This window comes from Anopheles stephensi, chromosome X, assembly GCF_013141755.1.
Source record: "Anopheles stephensi strain Indian chromosome X, UCI_ANSTEP_V1.0, whole genome shotgun sequence".
NCBI lineage: Eukaryota > Metazoa > Arthropoda > Insecta > Diptera > Culicidae > Anopheles > Anopheles stephensi.
Window position 1 is genome coordinate 12,342,697 of NC_050201.1, and position 10,167 is coordinate 12,352,863.

Sequence of the window (10,167 nt, forward strand, 5' to 3'; positions counted from 1 at the left end):
ATCGTATTACAATTGCAAGCAGGTCGACTGTGATCTGCATCAAGCTACAGGTCTTATCGTGCAGGACCTTTACCAGCTCAGCTGAACCTTCCTTGCCGTTGGGGCCCGGTGAATGCATTCCGTGATTGTGGGAGTGAGACAACGCGTGCTTCGAAAATCCGTCTTCAAAGCTTCTGTACGCGGGCGGGTAACAAATCGGTAATGATTGCATACACGCAGGCGCCGGCCTTCTTCTCGAGCAGTTTAAGGGGAAGTGGACACACACACACAGAACACACGCACGTACGCTCTCGAACGGCCTCCCAGTGAGACAGAGAGGCAGCGACAATCCGCAATTGGATACGCCTTTCCACGCCCGAACCGCAACCGAACGGTCGGCAAGGATAGACGGTGTTGTGACAGAACAGCCTCACAGTGACCAGTGTGTAACGGTATGCCGAGCAGGGCGGTGTGTGTGTGTCTGTCTGTGTATGCTGCTATTCGTTCGCCGACACTGAGTGCTTTTCAGAGAGGATTTTTTTTTTATTTCGGGTGGAATTTAAAATAAGCGATAAAGCGATGTGTCAAATATGGATAATGTAGAACTCAATCAATTCGACAACTTAAGAGCATGAATTAAGGTTTGTTTTATTAAAATGTTGTAATGTAAGCAGTAGAAAATATTCCAGGAGCAAGATGATCTTCAACGAGTTGATACGAGAAGGATATTGAGGTTGTGAGAAGCAGAAAGATTGTAGTAAAAATTTCACAAAACATTTTTTAGCTAAAATTTTTGTAATTATTCTTATTTTTATGATTATAGACATTTGTAGAAATTTTAATACATTCATTTCAAGTATAAAACTTATAAAATGAGATTGCATACATTTAGGCGTTGCTAAGACAGGCAAATTTATTTAAGTTGCTTCTTTGTGCTAGAAACGAAAATAAGATAATGAAATAGTCATTTTAAATTAAACGAAATAAAAGCAGTCTTTCAATATGGATGCTTTTCAAAATTATAATTCAAAATGGAATGGATTTTTTTTTAAATCTCCCCAAATCATAACTCCACTACCACTTTTCTGCCACGTTTAAACGGTCGAAACGAGGCAAATATTCTTCACTTCCGCTGCGCGTCTAGTCTTCCGGAACTTGTTTGAAAGATTATTCTTTTTGCCAAACCTGACTCACTTTCCACTGGCGCAAAATTGTTACCCCTTTTTCTCTCTGCTCACAATGCCCCGGCGTCCAACCATCCCACCCATAAAACGCTAGCACAATTGCTTTCTATTTAGATATTGCTTCATTATCCCCTGTTTTTCGCACGATCGCTCACTCCGTGCACGCTACAATATTCCCGAAAAAAGCGAAACCGACGCTTTTCCCCAATAAGAAACGCTCTCGGTTTCGGAAAGAAAATCCAAACACCCTGTTCGTGATGGAGAAGTGAAGCAGCGAAGAAAAAAAACCGAAGAAGAAAAAAACAAAAATCCAGCAAAAACGGAACAATTTTCATTATTTCTCAAATCACAAAATGAAAAATAAATCAAACATACACACTCACCCAACTGCTGGTTCCTTTCCCGGGGCTTCCGCTTTTTCCGCAGTCATCCTCCTACCACACCCCCACCCAAATAAAAATCCGCCCACCCACCACCATCTCGGGTCGTAACCCATTATTCGCGTTTTTCAAGCCTTTTATCGTTCGATCATCGATTTTCTCTTTCTTCCCGGTGTACCAACCCCTCCTGGTACATTGGGCTTAAAACATCGGTTTTCAAAATGCGTGCGTGGATGGGGCTTAATTTTTCCTTCGACTCCCGTCGCTGGAGGTTGCTCTCGGGCAACAAGGGGGAAAAGGGTAAGCGGTGGAAACACGGTCAGGAAGTTGACGGTTGGCTTTCGCTGTAATTAAAACAGGGCTGAAGGAGCAGGGGGACGGGAAGCGGCGGGAAGGGTGCAAAAATTGAGCTAAAGATAGCGAAAAACACAGTCAAGACAATTGTGATTGTATGATGCGTTTGGGCGAATAGTCAGGAAAAACTATCAGAAGAAGAAAAAATTGTCATGGAAAAACTATAGAAAGTGGAATGCCGCCGTTTTTTTGCAAAATATTTTAACAGCTTTTATTTAGGTAAAAAAAAATTACAATTTACTGTTGTTTTGCAAAGGAAAAGGATAGTTTGTTTTAATATCAACCGTTGACGCCTAAAGGTATGCAAATTAAAAAAAAATCTTAATTTGCCAAAAAGCTCCTCCAAATAGGCCTGAAAGTATTTATTTATTTATAAGATTATGGCAGGTTGACGCCGTATTGTCAACACCGCATTTGTTTAAGCCTAAAGTTATGAAAATTAATAAAAATCTCGTTTTCAAGCCTAAATGCCATTAATAATAGGAAGGAAAAGTAGACTCATTTTTTTATTATGAGAACAATATAAACATAAGCAAAGTATTTTGTCAAGACAATTTCCTTCTAAGGATAAGGATTACGATAAGACTTTTTGTACTAGGGTTTAGCTTAAGAAATTGAATGTTTTGACCTCACCCTAACCTAGCTTAACTGTATGCAATGTAAGGTTGATAATGAATAAACCATTGCCATTGCAAATTGTAAATACATGAATAACTCCAATTAAATTATTCTTCATTTACGCCTAAAGGTATGCAATAAAGCATATATTTAGCTCATTAGATTAAAAAGATACTCACTTTCACGCTTAAATGCATGCAATGTTGCATTGCAATTCAATAAAACGAATTTTTATTATCCTTGATCCTTGATAATGTATTTAAAAAATATAAAAAAAAAAGTTTTTGAAGGTTTACATCCAAAGATGAAGAAGAAAACGAAGAAGATGAAGCTCGTTACTTTAGGCGTCTGCTAGAAATTCGGAAAAGCAATGCTAATCCTTAAAAGAAGCAATTCAAAATTTTGTATTTCTTGCACGCCTAAAGGTATGCAAATTTCATGCGTTTTATCTCTAATCCTCAAAATAAAGCAAATCTTTGTTATGAATCATTTTTACTTACACCAATTGAATTTACTTACCATTCAATTATTAATGCGCATCTCTCCATTAATATTTTCTACCCAAAATAAAATAATCTCTTTAAACACGCTCGCAAAAGATGCTTCCAGCCTAAATCTATTCTGCCTCCTTTTTTATTTTGTCTCTCTGACTCTCTTTCTCGCTCGCTCCTCTCGATTGAACAATCTTAACTCCATCGTCAATCGCCCTGCGGTACCCGATTTAATCACGGCAGGTCAAATATTGTCGAACCGGACCGATCCTTCGAACCGGTACAGCGGATAACGGATGGCAGGAAGTGCACATTGCGCTCTCGAAGGAAGAAGAGGAAGAAAAAACCAACCCAGCAAAAAGAATCACACTGTAGCCCTTTCTATCGCTGAAATCCTTTCTCACTTGCCAACTGACAACAAAAAAAGAAGGTTGAAAAAAGGGGTCTCAAACGATTGTAATTAATTATAATTTCTAGCCCGCTATCTCGACTGCAGCAGACGTTTGTGTCGGTGTGGATAATTTCTTGTATCGTCGCTAGAGCTGTTTGCTTCTTGGCCGTTTTTTTTTCTTTGGTGTCTTCCTTTTCTGCTCTCCAGTTGTTTTCCGTTGTTGGTCATTAAATTGTTCATTTTGTCTGCTCTAGCTTCATGTTGGTTCGTAATAAATGATACACTATTCGATTTCGAAAGGGGACCACTGCACATCGTATTGGGAGGATGAAAATTGAAATTTGTAATTTTTAATAAACATTCACAGCATTCGCAAGACGAGTTGGTGAGCGGCCAGGCTGCATTCCAATGCAATAAACCTTGAACGCACAGAGTCTTGAACTGTTACCGGTTGCTAGGCAATGAAGTGAAGAAAATAGCTCCTCTGCAATCAACTCGTACACAAAGACACAATGCTTCATTATCACTGTCCGATGGATTTCCAGCGACTTTCGCCACCGCTGTCCCGTGTCCGAGGTCCGCACGGCGCAGAGCAAAGTCACCCCCGCTTTGTGACGAACATCATTAATAGAATGATCACTTTAATTATTTACCATAAATTTTTCGGGAGCGCTTTTCCATTAATTTTCCACCCAGCGTGTATCGGTACCGTGTAAAGCGTCATCGCAGGGAACGACAGGATTGATAGAGTGAATTTGATGGCAAAAAAAGGCAAACGATGGCGGCTGACCGAAGCTGGCTGGTGGTGTGCATAATTAATTATTAAACCCGCACCTTCAATTACAGCTGATCGATTTTTCGGGCTACAACCACTCAAATCAAAGCCCAGCAGGGGATTGAGCGATGTGACCATACAAAAAAAAAACATCTTACACACTTCAGCTTCAGGTTGAAGGAGAAGGATAGAAGACCACCAAGAAGGAACACAAGGAAGTCAACAACAACAACGTCGGAACGCAATCGGGCGTAAATCTATTAGCATTGGGCGTCTTTTCGTGCTTGCTTAATTCAGCTGCATCGTGGAGTAATCGAAAACTAATTACACTTACGTCACGATGACGAATAATCGCCACCGCCACCAAGCGCCTGAATGTATACTTAAGGCTGACGCTGGACGATATGATTGATGGAGTGTTTGATAGGCTTCAAACGATCGGTGAAAAAAATCTTTCTCCCTCTCTCTCCTTCTCTCTCTCTCTCACAAGAGCCTGAACCGGACCAAGGTATTAATCTCTTGCCATTATGTTCCTTACTTTCCTCATTGCGCTAATGGTATTAAAGCCATAATCGACGTTACAGCGTACGTTCGGTGCCATTTCGTAACTAGCCAGCTAGCAGCGCAAAATTTCCGGTGACAGCTTTCTTTTCCCTCCTGCTAGGTACAAATCACCCTTTAACAGTAGCAACGCACCTCTTGCAGCGGATAAGAAATGCCAAATGAGCAAGCCCTGCCTGAACGCGCCCGAAAGGTATGTGATACGCACCACATACGGATACATTCGGGGGGAAGATAATCGCTCGGGAGGAAAACAACACGCGCCGGCAATGTCGGGCGACCAAACCGTTTTCAACCCATTTAACGCACAATCGGTAAAGCGGACGAGCATCTTGTCCTTAATGTGCGGGAAGCAGCAACCTAATTATAAATGTAAGTGGGTGTACGAAAACATTCGCGAGCTAAGAACGCGAACCCCCAACCCCGGCCTTGTACTTGGCATACGCGATGAGCAGGATGCTGTGTCTCGGTGCGTCTCAAGTGAAAATAATCCACACAAACACACACATACAAAGCATAGCGCTTTACACGAAACGATATAGACACATTTATTACAATTCTGGGCGCTTTTCTTTTCTTTTCCTCTTCTCGGCTGGTTTTTGTTTTGTTTTGGCGCGCCGGCAATGTTGTTGCAAAACTAAAATTGCTCACCAATCGTGAGCATGTGTGTATGTGGTACGGGATGGGCTAGATGGGCGGGAAATTCTCACCGGTACCCTTTGAAACCGAGGCAACTAGAGCTCGATGTACCGACCGACGTCGGTGAAGAAGTATTGTAAAGGGAAAACCGATTCGAGACTGTTGTGATTTGCTGTGTTTGGCACTTTTACTGCTCTGTGAAGAAGTAGAGTGGGTAGAAAGGACTCTTAAGGAATTGTTGAAGTAATATTAAAGAGCACGAATTGATTTTTCAACTGATTTTTGTTATTTTACTTAAATTTTTAAATTCTCAATAATTTATTTTGACTGACTATTTGGAGCAATGTACATTTCTCCTGTCCCTCGAATTGAATTTTTTTACAATGTTATGGCGTTAAAGCACAAACGAATTATATAATTTAGCTTAAAAATGAAACATACCCCTCTAAACACTATCTTTAGCTTTTTGCGCCTGAAGGTATGCATAGCATCAAACATTTTGCGACACAAACTGTGCATACTAAAAACAAAAGATGATGAAACAGACTACTACACTTACTGTTAAATACAGTACAATACAATATTACTTTTTATCTTTGATTGATAAAAGTTTAATTTTTCTAATATTTCATTTAAATTGATTACATCTATTTAAGTATTTACGTTACTAAACACGATTTTAGAAAAAAATTAAAACATTTATAATCAGAAACATACCAAACGTACATGAAAACGGATGCATATCAACTCAAAACCTCTCTAAACAAATGAGAAAAAAAGATTGTAAAACATAACACCTGAAAGTATGCAATTCGGCAGACAAATCGTGCTGATGAAGGTAAAGTCTAAGCTGAGACACATATAAATACAGATACCTTTGAAGAAAAGCAGTTAAAGTTGTATAAGGTTTTTAAGAATTCAGCTTAGAATAGAATATCCAATAATACATACTCTTTCAATATATCAAGTCTTATATTTTTAATTTTATTTGCAGGGATTTTTTAAATTCTTCTTTTATATTTCCGATTTTTTTTCAAGTATTTCATTTGTCTATTTTCAAAGAAAACATCGTCAAAAACTACAAAACCCAACCAAATGCTCCGACACATTAACAACGACTTTTTGCGCCTAAATGTATGCACCTCATCAAACAATTTTTAACAGTAGAGAACAACGATAAAGGAAAGAAAAATTGAAATGTAAATTTTCGTTGGAAAAGAGTCCTTGCAGGGGGAAATGAAGTAAAGACATTAAGAATGCTTTCAAACATTGCATTTTCAATTTATTCTTATATTTTAATGTTTGTATCCTAGCATGCAATGGTTAAAATTTACCAGTGTGAGGAAATGCCTGCTTAAAACCTTTCTTAACAACCAGATAACACATATCTTGTCGAATTGATATCTTATTTTGAATTGAACTAAAATAATACATACATAAATAATAAAATAGGAAAATAAAGAAAATGATTAAAAATCTCATATTCCCATAGTGAATTTGAAGGAAAATTTATTTTCTAAAACAATATCTCAATCGATAGGGTAATAGTTGGCAATTCACAAACGTTTATCCAAACATTTAAAGTCTTACTATAAGACATATGCTAAAATTATTAATAAGCTTACAAAGACAACCGTACGCCCCCGAACGCTAATTTCAGCTTATTGCGCCTGAAAGTATGCAACCTCATCACACATCTTTCGACACAAATCGTACTTATGGGACCTGGGACCGCCGTACACAGCCCAACCGACGTCGAGACATCAGTTCAGCAGCAGGCAGCATCAACTTCCGGGATTTCTCCAGTGCTCCGATGGCTTTCTTTCCCCCACTTTTTAGGCAAAATATTCTGGAACCGACCGGCAAAGACAGCAACCAGGCACCAGCTCATCTCATCGAAAATTCCATCCCTTCTTCTTGACGCCCGTGCACACACACACACACATACACACGCGCCGCAAGCCACACAACACAGGCAGCACCGTCTTGCAGACGGAAAAAGATGCCGACTGTCGGCAATCATGCGTGGTTAAACTGTTATTTTTCAGTCTTCTTAATAGTTTACAACCCATTCATGTGTTGAATCGGTGTCGAATCGCGCGCTCTCTGTCTCGGTGTGTCTGTAGTTGTGTGTGGGTGGGAGGTGGCCGTCGGGTGGTGGGAGCGGGTCGGGCTCTACACAGCCGACCAATTCAAAAGATGCGAGCTCCCGACACTCGATTATCAACCCAACTCGCCCCTGGATAAGCCGACGCGCGGGTTTCGCCGTTCAAATGGATGAGAAAATTTCACCTAATTAAAGAGTTTTCCTACCCGGGGAGTTTTTCCCTTTCCCCGCCCGCTCCCCAACCGATGGTGTTGGTGGAAGCGTTTCCGAATGCGATCCTTGGTGGCGTTCGAGCGTAACCCGGGCCCCTTCGGACCGGAAATTCAACATCAGAAGGCTATGGTTGCAGAAAATTGCCCATTTCTGCCTTTTTCCACTACACACACACACATACCACTTACCCTGGCTTCCTTGCTTCTCCATATCACGCTTCCGATAGCATCAACCCAAACCCGGGAGACGGCAGAAGCCTCCAGGGCCAGTCCATGGCAGAGGACCAGGTCCGGACCGAAATGTACATCATTTATCGATCAAGCTTGGCCAGCCGTCCAGGGGTTTTTGGGGAAGAAAATTTTCACGACGTCATCGCACCCCGTACGGCAACCTTCTGCTGCTGAGTGGTGCCGCTTCCGGTACGCGCCAACCCAAGGAACTCGGCTCGGTCTCACAAAAAGCGTAAATGGCCGCCCGAGGGCAGCTTTTCATTTTTGCGTTCCACGGCTTCAAATTCGGCTTCAAATATAACGATTTGCTCTTTTGTTTCAAACGTGCCGCTTTCCGAAACGGTGTTGCTTGAAGGATGCATTAAGGACCTTTTCTTAGCTGAGGAAGCATCTCATTCCCAACATTCAACAGCTTTTCTTTCGTTTAGACTGAATAAGATGTAAATAAAGCATTTAAGAGGATGTTTTTGTTCGATATATTGCATACTTTTAGGCAATTTGTGTATAGTTAGTAATTACAGTCGTATATGAGCATTGTATTGCATAGTTTTAGGCGCTTCGATTAATAAAATACATTCAAAGTATTTTTTATGAAGAAAAATCGAAGAAAACCGCTTGACTTTAGTTTAGTTAGAAGTGAAAAGTTCTCACACGAAATATTAGTGTTAACTGTGTTATTATAGTTGCAATTCGATGCAAGGAACTCGATAGGCTGCTAAGCCCTCTCGATAGCACGATTTTAACATTTATTTACACACTTTACACGGGATCACAACGGAGAACAAAGCTAATGGGCAGAGTTGGACAAACACTGGGAATAACAGGCTCGAAGTCTTCCGACCGAATAAGGGAGCAGTACATCGTATTTACAGACATTGGATCACGAAGTTCATGCACTCTTATTTTTAACCCGCTAGACAACGTGATCGGCGCTGTTATTTGAACGAGAGCCTTGTGTCCCAGATTTTTAATACATGAGGGCGGTCCGGTGGCCGAGGCGACTGCGGCGACGGTCTTCACACGGCAGGACCGGGGTTCAAATCCCATCCAGACCACCTTCCCGTACGCAGGGCTGACTACTCTGCTACGGGTTAAATAGAGTCACATAAAGTCAGAAATGGCAGGCCGCGGACTTCGGGAGCGTCAAAGGATGCATACATTGATCCTGACAGAGGTCAATCGCACTGACCAGTAAGTCGTCCCAGAAAAACTGATCAGATAGGTAGGAGCTGTGCACTAGGTTGGCCAAGCCAATATTGGGGCGGCGTGGTGGTAGAGTCGACAACGGTGCTGCTCTTCAAACGACATAGCCGGGTTCCAAATCCCATCTCATTTACGTAGTATCATTCAGTCTAGTAATCCAGAAATGGCAGCCATGGCCTAAGAGATCGTCCAGCCAAGAAGACTTGCATTCGGCCATACTCTATAAATTTAGGTCCGGTCAGGTGGATGAAGCGGAAGAGGCACCGGTCTTCACACACATCGTCTCCACATACGCAGTGTCCAGGGTTTTTTATCAAATCACTTAAGCCAGTAATGGCAGACTAAGACCTCTCGAGGCTAAAAAACAAAAAGGAAGAATTATAAATACCATATACTCTGTCAATTCTCATTTTTCTTATAATCAAACCTCTTTTCTTAAACCAAAAACATCCAAAATCTTCAAGCATTCACAGGCAAATAGATATCTTCCCAATGCTAACCACAACTTAGTTCAGATCCGAATCCTACCTCCAGGCAAAGCGTCTGCTCATCCTAGTCAGCCATACACACACACCAGCCAACAATTCTTACCTATTTGTTGGCATTGTGTGTTTCTCTGTGGGTGCTGTGTCGGATTGGTGTGTATGTTTAGTTGCTGGCATGCAGCAGCAAGCGAATAGACTTCTTCAAGTTCATCGTCTCCGGTTTTCCGGATGATACAAAACGCGCCAGAGCTTGAAAATAGATAATTAAATCATCCTCAATTTAAATTATTTCAAGATCTTTTCTGCCTCCACGTAAGGGCTGGAGAAGGGTGGTAGTGCGGTAGTGACAATTGGTCGATTTGCTTGAAATGACAACGAAACGCCTGCTTTTTACAGTAACCGGTACCCGTAAGCGCAAAGTGGTGGTCCCGGAGCCAGGCATTAATCCTGGCGCGTACGGATGGCAATTGCCGGTGCGGTAACCGGGACGGTGGATGATGCCAACCATCTTCTCGACACGCGCTCACTAGTTTTCGTTCGGACGAGTGAAGAAACTA

General features: G+C 41.4%; 1 long non-coding RNA gene across 1 annotated transcript; it reads left to right on the forward strand.

Moving 5' to 3' along the window:
• The first annotated feature begins 205 nt into the window (after positions 1–205).
• Positions 206–4,322, forward strand: LOC118508226. Its single transcript, XR_004905768.1, has 2 exons — positions 206–620; positions 3,250–4,322. It is a non-coding gene; the product is annotated as an uncharacterized LOC118508226 (long non-coding RNA).
• The last annotated feature ends 5,845 nt before the right edge of the window (positions 4,323–10,167 follow it).